Raw genomic sequence first — 19451 nt, forward strand, 5'->3', positions numbered from 1 at the left:
TAAGCTGTAGAGCTTGAAAGGAAAGTATGAGACATTGAATATGGGAGATGATGAGAACATACATTCATACATGGCTAAGGTGAATGAACTTGTCCTTGGTATTAGGTGTGTTAGTGGAAAGATTGAGGAAGATGAGATTGTTGCTAAGGTGCTGGGATCTTTGCCTCCTAATTATAAACATAAGTTTTCTTCTATTGATGAGAACCAAAGTGTGACAACAGTAACAAGAGATATGTTGGTTGGAAAAATTGCTTCTTTTGAGTTGAGCAAATTTGGAAAATCACATGGAAAGTCTAAGACTATATTTAGAGCATCGTCATCTATATTCAGTAAGTAGAAATATGACCCTGATGAGTGCAGGATATCTAGATATGAGAGAGAAAGGAGAGATTGCAGAGAAAGAAATAGATCTTTATGAGCTTGAAGCATTGATTTCTCAGAGATTTCCTAAAGGTGCCAATAAGTATGATGGAAAGTTTCCCTTAAAATGTTTTTCTTGTAATAAGATATGACATTTTGCTTCTAGATGCCTAGAGAGAATGGATAAGTATGATAGACATGATAAGTTTCATAAGCATGACAGGAATGATAGATATGAGAAGCATGAGAAGTATTATAAGCCTTATAAGTCTAACTGAAAGTTTAGGAACCAAAAGAAGTGTTATTATGCTGCAGATGAAGGTGTTATAGATGATGAGTTAGAAGGAGATAAAGTTGTGTTTATTGCCATTAAAGAAGATAGACTTGTGCCTATTGATTCCACTAGTTGTTTTGTTGAGAAGAAATCTTTGGCTATGAAGGTTGAAGAAAAGGGTGAATGGGTGATTGACAACATTTTTTCACATCATATGACTGGTGATAAAAGAAAATTTGTAAGCATGGAAAGGTATGATGGTGTAATAGTTATATTTGGAGATGATAAAGCCTGTGTAATCTGCATGAGAAGTTCTATTTCTTTTTATGGTAAGAATAACAGTGATGATGTCTTGCATGTTGAAGGTTTAAAGAATAATCTTTTGAGTGTTGGATAGATGGTTGACAAGGTTATGATCTACAATTCAAGGATGGTAAATATAAGATCTTAAATGCCTCTGGTATAGAGATTGCATCTGGGACTAAGACTGAAGGTAACATTTTTCATTTGAATGCTAGTGAGAAAATTTGTTTGATTGCTAAGATAGATGAGAGTTGGTTGCGGCATAGAAGAATGTGTCATGTAAACTTTGTTTCATTGATTAAGATCAGTTCTACACAAGTTGTTAGATATCTTCCTAAGATTGTTAAACTAGATAATTTAGTATGTAAGGAATGCCAGTTGGGTAAGAAAACAAGAATTTATTTCAAGAGTAAATGGTATACATCTGATGGATTGTTGGATGTTTTGCATACTGACCTACGTGGACCTACAAATGTTAGAAGTGTGCAAGGTGATAGATACTTTATGCTGCTAATTGATGATTATTCTAAGATGATGTGTGTTGTCTTTTTAAAGGAAAACTTAGAAGCATTTGAGAAATTCAATATATTCAAAGCTAAATTTAAAACTGAGTCTATATTGAAGATGAAGTGTCTGAGATCTGATAGAGGTGGAGAATTATGTTCCGATGAATTTAATTTATTCTATGAGGTGCATGGAATCAGAAGACAACTATCTACTCCTAGAACCCCACAATAGAATGGAATTGTTGAGAGAAAGAACCATACATTTTTGGATGATGCAAGATGTATGTTGATTGAAGGAACTGTTTTGAAGGTCTACCGGAGAGAAGCCATTAGCATTGCAGTCTATACATTAATAGAGTTCATATCAAAGGTGATACCAATAAGACTCCTTATGAGCTATGGTTTGGTCATCTTCCTACTATAAAATATTTCAAAGTCTTTGGTAGAAAATGTTATATCAAGAGAGATGAGGATATTGGAAAGTTTGATGCTAGAAGTGTTGAAGGTATCTTTTTGGGATATTCTACAAAAAGCAAATCCTACCAGTGCTATAATAAGAGACTGAGAAAGATAGTTGAGAGTGCAAATGTGAAGGTGGATGAGAACCTTGGGAAGGAGATCAAAGCTTATGATGATGGTCAACATGTTGTTTTAGCTCCTATTCAGCTTGAAGAGCCTAAGCAAAATGATCCAATAGAGACTGTTAATCTGGATGTTGTAGCTACTGGCGATGATGTGCAGGAACTTGAGGATCAGAACAATAAGAAGACTCTGAGGTATGTTAAATTGAATCATTATGAGAATTAAATTATTGGTGATAAGAATAAAGGTGTGATGACTAGAAGAAGGTTAGCTATAGAAGAAGTATGTTTGATTTCTAAAGTTGAACCTTGTATACACCTAAAAATGGTTTGAAGATAATTAATTAAATAAGCAATTATTTAATTAATCCTCCTCCCCAATTTAATTTAATTCACTAAGAAATTTGATTAAATTTCCCCTTTCATCTACTTATTAATAAATCTAAAGATTTATTAAATAGGTTCATTTCACCCCTTTAATTAATTAATTCAAATCAATTAATTCCCTCCATCCAAAATCATTTCTTCTAATCCCCTAATTAATTAAAAAAATCAATCATGAGTTTTTGAGATTAATTATCCTTTTCATATTATTTGAATTTTTAAATTCAAATTCTCCTAACTTCTACCACTCCTAAACCTAACCATTCCTAAACCTAACTCATTCTACCTACCACCATGTCCCCCTTCATCCAACATCTTCTGGAACCTTGTGACACTTGTCACTAAGTGTTCCCTTTCATCTAACTCCTTCTAGAAGCCTCTTGACACTTGTCACCATAGAGATGATAGATGTTCCCTTTAATCCAACCCCCTTTGCCAGCCTCCTCCAGTTTAACCATTGATATCTTCAAATCAATCTTGAACATTGATTCTTGCCACATCACCCCTAGCCTTGGAAAATCCTATAAATAGACCTCATTTTGGAGCTCAAAGGGTCCCAATTTCATGTCCCAATTTCATATCATTCTTGCATATCATTTTATTCATCTCATTCTCATGTTATGCATTGTTACTATAGGCATCTAGCTTATAGTTTATTAGTTTTAGCAATGTTATCATGCTTAATTAAATCTTAATCTTAGCTTAATCATGATAGATCAATCAATCATATAGCTTAATCATGCTATTCTTGCTAAGATCATGCATTTTCATCATTCAAATCCTCCATCTAAGTGTATTCAAGTCACTGGAATTTGCATAATAAGATCTGAGAGCAAAATTCATACTTGCATTTACTAGGAGGCAATAAGTCGATTACCTATGGTTTTGTTTTTCTTTGATTTAAATCTTCTAACCATGCTTGTAATGACTTATTGAGTGCATTGTGTTTGTAGGTACAACTACACTTCACAGAGCACAACATTTTGGTGCCCACCATGGGGCAAAAATCATCATTTTCGGCCTCTTAATCTTCAGTAAACTTCATCTCTGTCAGATCAGAATCAGAATGTCGTACAAGTTGATTTTCCAACTTGTACGAACTACCTTTTAGCCTCTGATGATACTTCATCCTGACTCGTACTAGGTATAATTTTGACTCATACGAGATTTTACATTGAAAATTCTTTATTCGTTCTAGCTCATTCCTGTGTCATATGAGTTGATTTGCATTGTCGTACTATATCTAATTATAATTTGTATGAATTTCTGGCTTCAAAATCTTATGTCGTACGAGTTTTTGCATATCTGATTTTTTGATAAACTACAAATTAGAATTTTCAAGTTTGTCTATACATTGGTAATTTGCATTTTTGAAGGCCTTCTGGTTAAATGATTCATAATTTTGAGTCCCGATTAGAAATTTTGTCTATATGTACAAGATGTATGAATCATTTAATTACAAGACCTTTCCAATGAGTTAAACAATTAATAATTTTGAGTCCCAAGCAAAAAGTTATGCCTATTTGAAGTTAGGATAAAATTTCATATAGTTTTTTTCTGAAAATTTCGTAGTTCAGATCACTAATGCTAATCATGTTATGTCTATAAGATGTTTGCAACCTAACTCTTTTCTATAGGATGCTTGTCAAAGACAAATTCAAAACACAATCATGACTACTAATGGATCTATTTTGCAGGTTGCCTAAGGATTCAGCAAAAAACTTTGTGTATTCTTTAAGATTTTTAGGCACACTTCAATTTGGGCTAAAAAATGAACTATCATGTCTTATGTGTCTTTGATGATAGGCGAGTATGTTCTCACCTTTCTTAGGTAATCAATAAGCTATACTCATCTTTTGCGTTCATTAGTGCATCTCTTTTGCAGGCCTACCCTCTCGAGGAGTTATTAACTCTTAGCCCTTAAGGTCGGTGAGAGGGGAATGACCTAAGTGGGAACGGCTAATGCCAAGTAATCCAACCCACTATAAAATAAATGTGTTTTTGATGAAAATAAAAGCAATGATAGTGCTTGGGAATAGCTCTCCTTTGTACCTTCAGGTATATCAAACCTTGGTTTTCAAGGTTGGGAGACCTCTTAATTGAGTTTATACCCCAACGCGCCGAACGGATCCCTTACTAGTGTCGGTTAAAATAGAAGCTACCCGATTCACCTCCGAAAGGGTGATAATCTTTGTGAGAGAGATAGTAACTCTCCCAAGACACTTGCCATATCGTGCCCCCATTAGCATTTTGAGTCGGATACTACGACGTTGAGAATCCATTACGTGAGACTCACTGGTCGTATTCTGATTAGCTATTGGGTGTGTACCTAAGTCAGCAAGCAAAGGTTTTCATTTCTCAGCCAACTTCCTTAGGGTTTAGCTTGATTTGGAGTCATTTATCACATCATGTGTTTGTTGTGTATTCATCCCTAAATGAGAAAATTAGACACCTAAAAACTGGAAAACATCAGCAAAACATCACTAGAATTCAAAGATCAAAATCAGCAAAACAAACACTTTTTACCATTCTCTACAACTTGTGTATGACCTTTAATTATTTGTAGCATGAGTCATAATATTTTTTAGATGAGTTAACTTGCATAGAATCATTTGTCATACTATCTGCTATCCTGTGTCATACGAGTCATCTGTTTTGTCGTATGGTTCGTAAAAGTGTGTCGTATGAGCCTTTGCTTTTTACATGAAAAACTTTGTTTTTCCATATGGCTCTGTATCTTGTGTCGTCCTAAGCTGAATCTTATTGTGAGGCCCTACCCCGATTCAGTTTGACATTTTTAGTTATTTGCATATTGAGACTATTATGGATGCTTTATTTTATGCTTTATGGACTTAGAACTTATATGATTCCATGATTTGGATCACACTGACATATGTTGATGTTTTATTCCATGCATGATGATTATGAAACTTTAGATATGTTACTAGAATAGAATTACATTATGATGGTGAATGTCATTTGCGGGATTTTATTTTGATGAAAGAAAAATGATGCATATTTATGAATGGTTCATTTTTGGGAAATTATGTTAATTGCATATGTGAAATTGAATTTGAAACAAATGAGATATTAAATTACTGTTGCCTAATGTGTGAGTGTTTGATGTGTAATGGAATCCATGAATTTGATTATGTATAAATGTGATTATTTGGAATTACTAATGTGTTAATTGAGATGCGCAGGAAAATTATCCATGTGACCATGGAATTTATATGGAGAACCAAGCCTAGACCAATGTGCGTTTGTTAAGCCGGGAGTTGTCTATTTGGAGAGACAACACCCCCTTGTAATGTATTTTATTTGTGATGTGTATAATGCTTGAGTGTAAAATTTAATTTATATGTATATGTGTAATCCTTCAAGAAACAAATTCCATGTGTGATTTTTATATTGTATTTTTGTTGTGTCACTTGACACATGTGCTGATTAAGTGTCATTGATTTTGACTTGTCTCTTGGAGGGAGTTTTGTTTATACCAAAGTCATTCAAAAACAAGAGTGTGGTCCCAAATCTGCCTTGGGTAGGGAGTCTTGGGAGTGGTCAACTCAAGCTTGACCCGTAGGTAAACTTCAATGGGGTTTCCAAAGGGTTTAATGAACTCCTAGGGTAAGTTTTTAGGCTTTTCCAAAGGTCCAAAGGGTATACCTATGGGTTAGGGGTGTTTTGAAACATGTGGCTTCTCCCATGTGACTATGTAGTCACTTTAAAAAGTGATATTTTCATGATGCACGAAAATTCAACTTAGAAAGTTCTTCCTAGGATAGAGAACCTTCCTTTTAGAAGGTAGACTCTCTTCCCCATCTTCTTCCACCTTTTCCCTTTCCAATTTTGGTGATGTGTAAGAGTTTGGGGAAGGGCAACCAATGGGAACTCACACCTCACCCAAGGGGTTGGGAAGTGTGTGAGAGGCCTTCTTAGGCAAGAATTTGGAAACTTAGTGAGTAATCACCCACTCTCCTTTCTTGGAGATTATGCTTGTTTTGAAAAAGTTAGTAGTTTTTTTAGCACTTTTGGTGGAGTTTGGAAAAAGTTAGTGTGGAATTGGGCAGCTCATCCCCAACTAAATTTAGCAAACCTTTTGGCAGAATAAGGTTGGTTACTTCTTACTTCCTCTTGTTATGTTGTAAATGTTAGTTTATGTTGTTTTGTAAAAGAAAAGAGTTGCTTGTAAGAATGTGTTTTATGAAGTTTTTTGTTGAAGTTAAAATGAGTAGTTTTCTTTTCTATGTGTTTGTTTGTGTTTCTTGTTGTTTTTTGGGAGTGTCCAAGATCTCCTACCCTTGGGAGGGTAGGAAGATCTTGGGGTGGAAGGAGTATGACAGCCATGGGTGAGAGGCTCTCCTCATGGAGAGTGTTCTCAAGGGTGTCCTTGGTGACTCTTGATGCATAGCCTTGTGTATGCATTTGGGGGTCATAAGGGGAGTAAATATGGCCATGAGCCTTTTGGGGGGCATAAGGATTGAGGAAGTATTTTTGGTTGCATTTGTGTTGCCATGAGATGGCTTATGTTGTATTGTTTTGGCATGCATTCTCCCCATTGGTACTTGGTCCACTTCCACCCATGGAAGAGTCACCATGAAAGTGGTGAATGTGTGGCTTGGGAAGGGAAATTTGAATGTAAGTGTTTTCCTATGTTTGTTGTGGTGTTTGCATGTTTGTAACCCATCTAGTGCTTGGTTCTCCAAGCTCGGGGGTGGCTTCTAGTAAGCCTAGGCTGGGAGGTGAGCTTCCCATGGTCAAAATGTGTTTTATTGCAGGTTGCATGAGGAAGGGGAAAAGAAGAATTAAAGGGTTATGTTTCTGTTTTGTGTTGCAGAAAAGTGTTTTAAAGAAAAAAAAGAAAAGGATAGATTTAATGTTGTAGTAGACTGAAAAAAAAAAAAAAGTGAGCATTTGTAGCATTTGCTTTCAAGAAAAGAAGGGTTGTATTATTTTCAAGTTATTAAGTAGGGAAAAAGCATTGTTGGGATTTCACCCCATTTGAACTCATGTTTATTTTGTATCCATTTCTATCTTGTATTTACATTTGTCAATGAATACACATATTTTTCCTACTTGGTAGTTTGGCAAAAGAAAATGAAATACATGATGTTTTCCTATTTTAGTTAGTTGCAAATGAAAGAAAAAGTATATTAGATTGCATGAAAATTTTTGTGTTTAACAAGAGGGAGAAGTAGATGTAATTTATTTTTCTTGTATTCTGCAAATAGATGAAACTAGGCTGCTGTAAATTTAAATGAAAACAGTCCATTATTTATCTATTTAATACTGCAAAAGAAATTTATTAAAAAGTCTATTTCTTGTGTATAGTCTTAGCTATGTGGCTTACAAACAAGATATATTTTCCCCATTTATTGCAGAAAAGGAAAACTTATTACAGCAGCTTATTTCTTTCAAAAAAAATATATATATAAGTAAATGGTAGTACAAAAGAGATATTATAAATGTTTTAGCCCTTAAATATTATTTGAAGGTTCTGTTTTCAAAAATAAAATATATACATGTGTAGCCCTGATAATATTAATGTACAGAAAAAAAAAGACCTGATATACAAGACATTTAAAACATATATCTACACCAATATATATAAATACATATATATATATTTTTATATATATATATATACATCCATACATGTATGTATGTATATATATATATATATTTAAATAAAGATTCTGCCAAACTGAGATACTGTATCTGTATTCATTTAAACCTGTGTATATATATATATATATATATTGGCAATTTATATTTAAAAAAATATATATATGTAAAACCACATCATACATTTTCGAGGGTTTAGAACCCGTTCTAAATTCCATCGCATGAAAAATGTTACACACAGGAAAAAAAAAAAGGCGAGTAAAACTGTGTCTCAGGGGGCGCCGCGGCACCTGGCGGCGGCGGCCGCAGCCTGCGGCACCCGCAGACTGCGGGCGGCGACGTCGCAACCTGCGGAGGCCGCAGACTGCGGCGGCGCCATCCGCAGCCGGCGGTGTCGTGCTGCCGACCTTTCCCCACCCTTTCCTCCTCACTATCCCCCGTGCTGCGGGTGTGTGGAAACCCCTTCTCCGCCGTGTTCCAACCTTTCTCCGCCGCGCTCGCCGCCCACTCCAACTCCCCGCCTTCCCCTCTTGGTCGTTTTAAAACAAAAAAAAAAACGAAACCCGTTTTTACCCGCCGTTATGGTTAGGGTTGCAAGGAAAAAATGGGGGGGAGTTGGCACAGGATCGGCCCTGCGCGCCCCTCCCGTGGCCGTCGACTCTCCTGCATACTCATGGGTGCAATATGGGGAGAAACAAAAAAAAAACTCCACACACTCAACCCATTCGCACAAATAAAGAGAAGTTGGTATTAACGTGTCTGCCCTAACCCTAGTTTCGGGTTAGGGCAACACTCACATGATTTAAATAAACAAGTGGGTTATGGATTATAATCAAAAAAAAAAAGCTCTCATACATGAGGTTTACTACAAAAATAAAATAAAATAAATGATTATATAAACATATATGTATATATGTGTATATATATATATATATACATATATATATATATATATATGTATGTATAAAAGTAGTCCTAAAATGATATATAATAGGAATTAAATCTGTTATTTTGTTAAACTAAGTTTACAATATTTGGCAAATGTATAAGAGGGTTTAATTTATTGAGGGGGTTTAACTTCTTTATTAAAGTGGGTTCAAACATTTGATTTTAGGATTAAGTAATGCTATCTTTTCCCTTTTTAAATTACTAATGAATGTAGAAGAATTTTTACAAGAGAGGATTTATTTCCAAGAAGGGCTTAATTCCTTGTTTAACTAGAATCATCTAATTGATTGTTTGAATTTAGGTAATGTTATTTACCCTTTTAAATTTCTAATGAATTAGAGGAATTTTTTTTTAAGAAGATTTTTTTTGAATATTTAGGTAGATTAGGTTTAAGAAGAAGGGTGTAAACACAAAATTAATTGTAGGGCCAAGAGGGCCAATTAAGTCAATGTTATAAAGTAATTTTATTTCTTGAAGGATTTATTTTAATAAGGTGCTTCCATGGTTTGGACAACTAAATTTTAGTACCTAGGTGGTTAAGAAAGATAACAAAATATTTAGGTCATCTAATTCGAGATTAGTCGATATTCTGGAGATTTTAAATTAATTATTAATGAAGATTAGTGTTAATCCTTTTGGAGAACATCTTAGCTCGTAGATGACTCAGTAAACCTTGTCACCCAACTGAATTTAATCGCCTGACTTACACCAACTGTAGTTGAGAACAAACAAGTTGCAACATATTAATTAAGAAAGTCGACAATTAGAAAGTATTTTAACAAAAAAAAAAATTTCCCGTTCGTGCCCAAAAGTGGGCATGACACTTATGTCGTACAAAACTCTACATTTGTCAATCCAGAGTTGTGTCCTGCATGCTTGTTTTAGATTTATCATTGATGCCTGATCAATTTGTAGTAAACATAAACATCTGTTATCTGTCAATCCATGCTTAGATTGTCTCCTTGGTTTGCTTGGTCAAGTTATCATCCATCAAAATCAGACTCTAGAAAATATACACCTCAAGATTTTCAAAGTGCTCACCCCCAACAAGTTCAAGATCTAAACATCTCAAAGTGCATTATCACCTTCTTTGGTAAACTGATCACTCAAACATAGTTTCTCATTAGGATCAATCATCCTTTATCATGAAACTAAAATGTTTGGTTAGGATAACCTTGTCCCACATTGTAGGATATATCATTCCTATTGGACTTAGTTCTTATCAAATCACCATCATTGCACTCCTAAACCGATGATTGAAAAACTTGCAAACTTTTAAACACTTGAATTCTCTTTTAGTGTCATATCACTCTATTGCCTTGAAATTGACTATTGACCACTTACTCAAAACAACCTTTAAACAATCAAATCTTAGCACAATATCAAACACAATGCCCATTTTGATTAGAGTGCATAGACATAAGATCACTGAAACATTTGAAATAGCTGAAAATCATATCAACATGACATAGAAAAGAAAAACACAAGAAGAAAACATGGCAAGCCAACATATCAGAGAAATCAAACAAGTTTAGAATCCAACTATGTTAAAACCTCACAAGGATTCAAATACATCTCAAAAGAAAGGTGGCTCTTTTATGCACCTCTTAAAGAGATCCCTAAAGGATTTGGCTGAAGAATATCAAAATTGTACACCCATATCTAACAATGATCCATCCATCCATAAGCAAATTGACTCTCCAAAGGCATCTATTCCTACACCTCTTGAAAGCTTGCAAGAACCTTCCATAGCATCCTTGCCAAATAATGCATCCAAAGCTAAAGTTCCCCAGGCGATATCCAAGATTTCCATCAAGCCTATTTCTGAGGATCCTATTCAAAGCTCATCTCCTTCATATCCAAGCATTGATTCATTGCAAAATCCTCATAGCACTTCCTTGAAAATTGAAGTCCTCATTCATAGAACGCTTGTTAAATGTGTCCTGGTAGATGGGGGAGCTAGCTTGAACATTTTCTCTTTGAGTCTTGTCCGTGCTCTAGGATATTCAGAAGATGCAACTGATCCCCAGAAAAGGATAAAAATCAAAACATTTGGTGAAGAAGAACATTATTCCAAATGAATTGTGATGTTACCTATCAGGGTGGGACCTTTACAAAAAGATACAGCATGCCAAGTTTTAGACTTGGACCTACCATATAACATACTCTTGGGAGGACCATGGATACATGATATATAGGCTATTTCATCAACATGTCATCAATGCTTAGAGTTTCCCTATGAGGGACAAGAAATCACAATATTAGCAAACTCAAATCCATTGCAATGTTGTAATAATTAGAAATCAGATCAAGAGATCATAATTTCACATAATAGAGAGGCAACACCTTCAAGCACACAATCCAAGGAACAATCATTTGCATCAATTTTGTCAAACATGGAAGAACAAATGCAGCTGAAAGATCAAGGAAATGGAGAATATTTGATATCATGGAAAAACAAACAAGAGCAACTTCAAATTGATAAAAATGAAGAAGTAGATATAGAAGTCGATGTAGTTCACACGTATGCAGAACAAACATTAGGAACTAGCCCACTTGAATCAGAATCACATTCGACAGACATGGACTTAACCAAGGATGATTAGGATTTTCTTATATGAGTTCATTCTGACGAGAGTATTGTTCTATACATGGAAATACATACTGAAAGCTCTGACATTTCTATCACGACCCCTAATATCTTTGACATAATTCAACCTGAAGATCCTTTATACTAAAGCTATCCTAAACCTATGGACTAGGAAAATTAAGGACATACTGCTATTGATACCTTACCTAATGACCATGCCATATCCTTATATCTTGATGAAATCAAACCCGCAACAACTTTCACCAGGGATTCCGCTAATGTATCTTCAAGTCAAATGGATGTTAAATCTCCTAGTCACAAAAGTGAAAATCAAGAAAAAAATATCAGGTCTAATGCTGAAAACCATTTATTGGCAACATTAGACTACAAAAAAGTAAAAATAAAGGATGCATCTAATAGTGAAAACCTCCTTGAGGCACCGGAAGATGGGTGATTTGACACTTTACCTGAATTTTATCAAGAGAAGTAATCTATCATAATAGCACCAATAGAGGTAGTTATCATTATCACAACTGATCTACATCCAACAATATCTCTATTAGAACTAGCAAGGCAAAAATACTTGAAACCATTCAAAAGATTGCAAATCAATTTTACCTATTCATATATAGATGTTCCAGGGTTTGATCCATATCTTACAATACATCACCCAAATATCAGTCTAGGAGCAGACATCAATAAAGGAACACATCATGGATCAAGAGCAAGCATCACTAAAGGAACACAACATAAATCAAAAGAAAGCATTCTATTCATCAAAATGGCTGTAGAATGGAACATTAAACAACTTCAGGTCTTTGGAGACTCTCAACTTGTCATTAATCAAATCAATGATGACTATCACACCAAAGATGACAAACTCATGCCTTGCAAAAAGATAGTGGATGATATCAAGAAGTACTTTGTAGAAATAACTTTTGAACAGATCCCCCAAAATGACAACAAAGTAGCAGATGCCATGGCTACACTTGCTTCTCTATTGCAGACATAGGAAAATCAATAGTGTTATGAATTCCTGGTTGAAGAGTTGTTTCATCCTGCCTTTAATTGTCTTAATTCCCAAACCATCTGTCAACTTATTGGACATGATTCCTCCTGCTATGGCCAAACTTACACATACCTAAGAGACAATATCTTACCTCCTAACTTATCAAAGATTCAAAAGAGAAACTTTATTCACCAATCCTCCCATTTTAATCTCGTCATAGATACCCTGTATAAACGAGGTCTAGATGATACTCTCTTATGATGTCTCAAACAAGAAGAATATGAGAGGGCTTTACATGAAGTCCATAATGACATTTGTGGCACTCATTCAAGTGGTCTTACCCTTTCAAAAAAACTCATATGCTTTGGCTACTATTGGCCAACTATGGAACAAGATTCTTTTAAGATAGCAAGAACATGCAAACAATGTCAAATCCATGGGAACTTGATCCATGCACCAGCACAAGAACTACATGCTTTAGCAACATCTTGGCCTTTTTGTCAATGGGGACTTGATCTAGTAGGAAAGATAAATCCTTCTTCATCTAATGGACACAAATTCATTCTTTTAGCTACTGAATACTTTACAAAATGGATTGAAGTAGTACATTTCATCAATATCACAGGAAAACAAATTGCTACACTTATCTTAAATTATATCATCTATCACTATGGAATACCAATGACCATTATCATTGATAATGGATGACCATTCAAGAATCAAGATGTATAAGAGCTATGTGAGAAGTTCAAAATCCAGAACAAATTCTCCACACCATATTATCCATAGGGAAATGGGCAGGCAAAACATCTAATAAAACTATTCTGAAAATCCTTAAAAAGACAATGAACGATGCTGGGAAAGATTGGCATATTCAACTAAACCTTGCTCTCTGGGCATATCGCACTAGTATCCGCACACCAACATGTGCCACACCTTTCTCTCTTGTATATGGATCATAAGCCATATTGCCAATCAAAGTAGAGATACCCTCTCTACATGTATCACTAAAAGGTCTCATCCTAGATGAAGAACAAAGAGTATCTAGACTGCAAGAGTTAGAACTAATCCATGAACGAAGACAAAATGCCTTTGATCATTTGAAGGTATATCAACAAAGAATGTGTCGAAGCTATAATCATAAGGTCAAACCATGAATCTTTCAAGTGGGAGAACTAGTGCTAAAAGAAAATCCACACAACCAAGCAGATCAAGAAAATAAAGGAAAATTTGAACCAAACTGGTTAGGTCCATTTGTGGTCACAACAGTATTTGGATCAGGAGCATATCAGCTATCAACACATGATGGACATCAAATTGAAGAACCCATCAATAGCATGCACTTGAAGAAATTTTATGTTTGAAAAATTAGAAAAATCAAAAACAGTGAAAAATCAGAAAAATCAAAGTCAGTGAAAAATCAAAAAAATAAAAAACAGTGAAAAATCAGAAAAAATCAAACACAGTGAAAACTAAAAAACTAAAAAAAACAGTGAAAAATCAGAAAAATAAAAAAAAGTCAAAAATAAAAAAATAAAAAAAAGGGAAAAATCAGAAAAATCCTAAAAAGTGAAAAAGAAGAAAAGAAAGAAAAAAAATCAAATATCAGAAAAAGTGCAATAAAAGCAGACGGTGAAAACCTGGCAAACAGGCACTATCTGTTTGCTAGCTCTTCCATCTATTAGTTCACGCATTTGTTCTGCTTGCATTCATGCTTCCATTAGCACTAACCATATGCATCATAAGCCTTTATACATACCCAGACATCCCAAGTGGCTTCTTGCCATGGTTTGGATCATTGGATATATCATAACAACTTTGTTTCTAGGCTTGGGGGAAAATCCTACACCTAGCTGGGGGCAAAACTATTGATCATTTTGAGCTTAATCAAATAGGTAGAACAAACAGTTAGACAACTCTTATCAAGCGAAAACTGAGACACATCCAACATTGAACACAAGATCAAACTATCAACTATCAAGCCTCCACAAAATCAATCTAAGCACATCACACACTTTTCAGTGGATAATATCTTTTTTGGATAATGATTGTAACATGATTGTTCAACTTTTCTATAAATTGCTTTTCGCTATCATGATTTCTAAGTGACTTCAGGATGTCATTGACTAGAGGAACAAGGAAGAAACATGATATTTTTCTTGTCTGCTGTCTGAAAATTAATCAATAATATGTGCAATTTTTTCTCGAGACATGATCATCAGAATATCATTGAAGACATTTCTAATTTGCGTATTGAAATGATTAATACTATCTGTTTTATGCAAGCAACACTCAGGTCATCTCGATTCAATTATACCTAGATGCTTGTGCTAACTTGCTATATCAAAATCTAGGAAATTAATGCTCAGATCGTCATGTTTTAATTATACCATCGATGTTTGCACTCACTTCCCATATTTCAAATAGCTCAATTATGACAAAAATACAAAATAATCCAGTGATTAGACCGGTCATAGCTTTGCATTCCATTGCATTTTCATTTGCACTTTAGCTTGCATTTCATTCTTGCATGGGATCTTACAAGCTCCTTTTATCCAAGGCTAAATCTATCACAGGAATCTTCAAATTATCATCACAAGTGTATACGCAATCAGAATAATGACTCATCTCTCATGATATGATTGACCTAGCAAAAATCTTATGTTATCTTTCTCAACAGAATCAACAATCAGCATATCCAAAATTTCTGCAGCTTGATATCAACAAATTGTCAGTTCTTTATCTATCAACCTTATCAAATCAAATCAATCAATCAAACTTAATCAATTCTATCACGTCTTATATAGGATGAATCATTCCTGAAACCAAATGATCTGATTTTGATTCATGTCTTATACATGATGTATCCTTCCTGAAACTAGACGTTCTAATCATGTCTTATACAGGATGAATCCTTCTTGAAACCAGATGCTTTGATCATCGTTGTCTTATACAGGATGAATCCTTCTTGAAACCAGATGCTTTGATCATCGTTGTCTTATACAGGATGAATCCTTCCTGAAACCAAACTGAATTTTGATCTTATCAATCTAATCGATCAATATTTTTCAATCTTATCAATCTAAGAAATCAATCTAATCAAAGAACTTGCACTTTCATCAAACCACAGTTGTAGAAATCAAATCAAATCTATCAGGATATCAATCTCACAAAAGCTCCAAAGATCAATTATCTGAATTGATCTCCCGAGGGGGCATCATCATACCAGAATTTAGCAATCAAGAGTTGGGGCATCCTAACAAATCAATATCATCATCAAAATGAGATTATTCTTTGTATCAACGTGTCATCACACCTTGCTTCAAAGAGGGGCAAAATGTATACACCTAAAAATGGTCTGAAGATAATTAATTAAATAAGCAATTATTTAATTAATCCTCCTCCCCAATTTAATTGAATTCACTAAGCAATTTGATTAAATTTCCCCTTTCATCTACTTATTAATAAATCTAAGGATTTATTAAATAGGTTCATTTCACCCCTTTAATTAATTAATTCAAATCAATTAATTCCCTCCATCCAAAATCATTTCTTCTAATCCCCTAATTAATTAAAAAAAATCAAACATGAGTTGTTGAGATTAATTATCCTTTTCATATTATTTGAATTTTTAAATTCAAATTCTCCTAACTTCTACCACTCCTAAACCTAACCCATTCTACCTACCACCATGTCCCCTTTCATCCAACATCTTCTAGAACCTTGTGACACTTGTCACTAAGTGTTCCCTTCCATCTAACTCCTTCTAGAAGCCTCCTGACACTTGTCACCATAGAGATGATAGATGTTCCCTTTAATCCAACCCCCTTTGCCATCCTCCTCTAATTTAACCATTGATATCTTCAGATCAATCTTGACTATTGATTCTTGCCACATCACCCCTAGCCTTGGAAAATCCTATAAATAGACCTCATTTTGGAGCTCAAAGGGTCCCAATTTCATATCATTCTTGCATATCATTTGATTCATCTCATTCTCATCTTATGCATTGTTATTATAGGCATCTAGCTTATAGTTTATCAATTTTAGCAATGTTATCATGCTCAATTGCATCTTAATCTTTGCTTAATCATGCTAGATAAATCAATCATATAGCTTAATCATGCCATTCTTGCTAAGATCATGCATTTTCATCGTTCAAATCCTCCATCTAAGTGTAGTCAAGTCACTAGAATTTGCATAATAAGATCTGAGAGCAAAATTCATACTCACATTTACTAGGAGGCAATAAGTCGATTAGCTATGGTTTTGTCTTTCTTTGATTTAAATCTTCTAACCATGCTTGTAATGACTTATTGAGTGCATTGTGTTTGCAGGTACAACTACACTTCACAGAGCACGACAAACCTAAAGAAGTTGCTAAAACCAAAAAACATGAAAACTGGATTAGGGCCATGGAAGAAGAGTTAGATTAGATTGAAAATAATAACACTTGGGAACTTGTGCTTAGACCTAAGGATATGAATGTTATTGGTAATAAATGGGTTTTTAGAAACAAACTGAATGAAGCCAATGAAGTAGTCAAAAATAAAGCTAGACTGGTCTCCAAAGGTTATTCACAGCAAGAAGGAATTGATTATGAGGAGACTTTCACTCCGGTTACCATAATTGAAGCTATTAGACTGTTACTTTCTTATGTTGCTTTTAAATATTTCAAGGTATATCAGATGGATGTCAAATCTACATTTTTAAATGGTGATCTAAAGGAAGAAGTTTTCATTGAAAATCTTGATGGATTTTCACTGTCAGATGATGGAGACATGGTATGTAAGTTAAAGAAAGCACTTTATCGATTGAAACAAGCTCCTAGAGCCTGGTATGCTAGATTAGACAAATACTTATTGAAATTGGGATTTACTAAAGGTTTTTCTAACAATAATGTGTACTTTAAGATTAAAAATGATAATATTCTAATTGTTGAAGTTTTTGTTGATGACATTATCTTTGGTGGTGATGATGATATGAGTATGAAGTTTGTCGGTGATATGCAACAAGAATTTAAGATGTCTATGATTGGTGAGATGAAATTTTTCTAAGGTTTGTAGATTCCATAAACAAGAAAATATATCTTTATATCTCAAACTAAGTATGTGAAGGAAATATTGAAGAAGTGTGGACTAGATGATTCCAAACTGGTTGGAACTCCTATAGTGATTGGTTGTAAATTATCTAAAAATGATGAATCTTTGAAAGCTAGTCAAAGTTTGTATATATCTATGGTTGGTGGATTGATATATCTTACTCAGACTAGGCCTAACATTATGCATGTTGTGTGTATCACTACTAGATATCAAGTTGATCTGAAGGAGAGTCATTTCACTGATGTTAAGAGGATATTCATATACCTAAAGGGAACTGTGGATTATGGTCTATGGTATCCGGAGAATGATGATTTCATGTTGTGTTCCTACATTGATGCAGATTGGGTTGGTGATGTTGATGAACAGAAGAGTACTACCAGTGGAGTATTTTTCTTAGGTAAGAAGTTGTTTCATGAGCTAGCAAGAAACAAGATTCAGTATCTTTATCTATTGCTGAAGTTGAGTACATTTTTATTTCTAGTAATTGCACTCAGATAGTTTGGATGAAGTTGTTGTTCACCAAATCTGGTTAACCCAAGTTCACCTCCAATCCTTCTATGAACTGGCCAATTTCAATCTATAGAGCATATCAGTACTTGGACAACGTAACATAGGACCCTAATTGATCCTCCTACACTTTAGGTTCTGCTAGACCTAGCGGGGGACACCCTTTTGATGCATTAAATACAATAGTTACAGACATATGGCAGCATCAAACAATAAATAGATAGATCATTCCACAAACCCACCCAATTAGAAACACACTACAGATTGGCTAAATCTATATAAACAATAGATGAAACAAGGCTTGGAATGAAAAGAACACAACCCCTAAACATAAAGGGAAATTGATTTTCTTTAAATGTATACAAATCTGAAAGTATCCCCAAATCCTACAAAGACCAGTGCCTTGTTCATTGGGCATGGAGTCACACACAAAACTGCAAATATGTATCCTAGCTACAAATTTGTTTTCCTTACAAGATATTCCTACATCAATACTGTATACTAATGCATTACTCAATTCCTTCACAAAATCATCAGATCTTAGATACATATTCCATTATTTATGACTGATTACAAAATTTAAAACCTTCATTAAAGGATACCTACAAACAATCACAACAATCTCCTAGAAATGACAAATTCCATCCTCCTTAAGGATTCAATTTGTAACAATGAAATACATGCCTAGAGACAATATTGTGTGAAATTTACTCATGCCTGACACAAGTAATACCTGCAACTAGAAAAAACATCTCCAATACTGCAATGTAACCTCTATACCCTGAAAAGATCCATAGAATTTTACAAGCTTGAGTCAAGAAATTTAGAACTGGAAGCCATGAAATCTGGAGCACTTCCTCCAAAATTTTGGAACCCTTACAAATGAGAAGAAATGAGAAAATGAAGGAGAGGGAAAAAGATCAGATTTCATCAGAACATGCCAGGTGTCTTCTTTCCCTAATTGAATTTGATTTCCTTTCTCCTTCCCATGGAAAATTCTCTCTAAATATCTGATTTTTGTTGGAAAAACCTTCATAAATGGATTCCTTATTCTGAGAGCTTTTCGGTGGTATATAATACTTCTATATTTGGGCAAAAATTAACCCCTGGGCAAATTAATCTTTTATGCACCTCTGTCATTTAAATTTTTTATTTTTACCTATAGTTGGAGCTATATATTTAACTCCTGATGCCCTTCCACATGGTGACCTGTGATTTTCTAACGAGGTCCACTTTTCACCACCTCACTCATCTGCCACTTG

Source organism: Cryptomeria japonica, chromosome 8 (genome assembly GCF_030272615.1).
Source record: "Cryptomeria japonica chromosome 8, Sugi_1.0, whole genome shotgun sequence".
In the NCBI taxonomy this organism is placed as follows: Eukaryota; Viridiplantae; Streptophyta; class Pinopsida; order Cupressales; family Cupressaceae; genus Cryptomeria; species Cryptomeria japonica.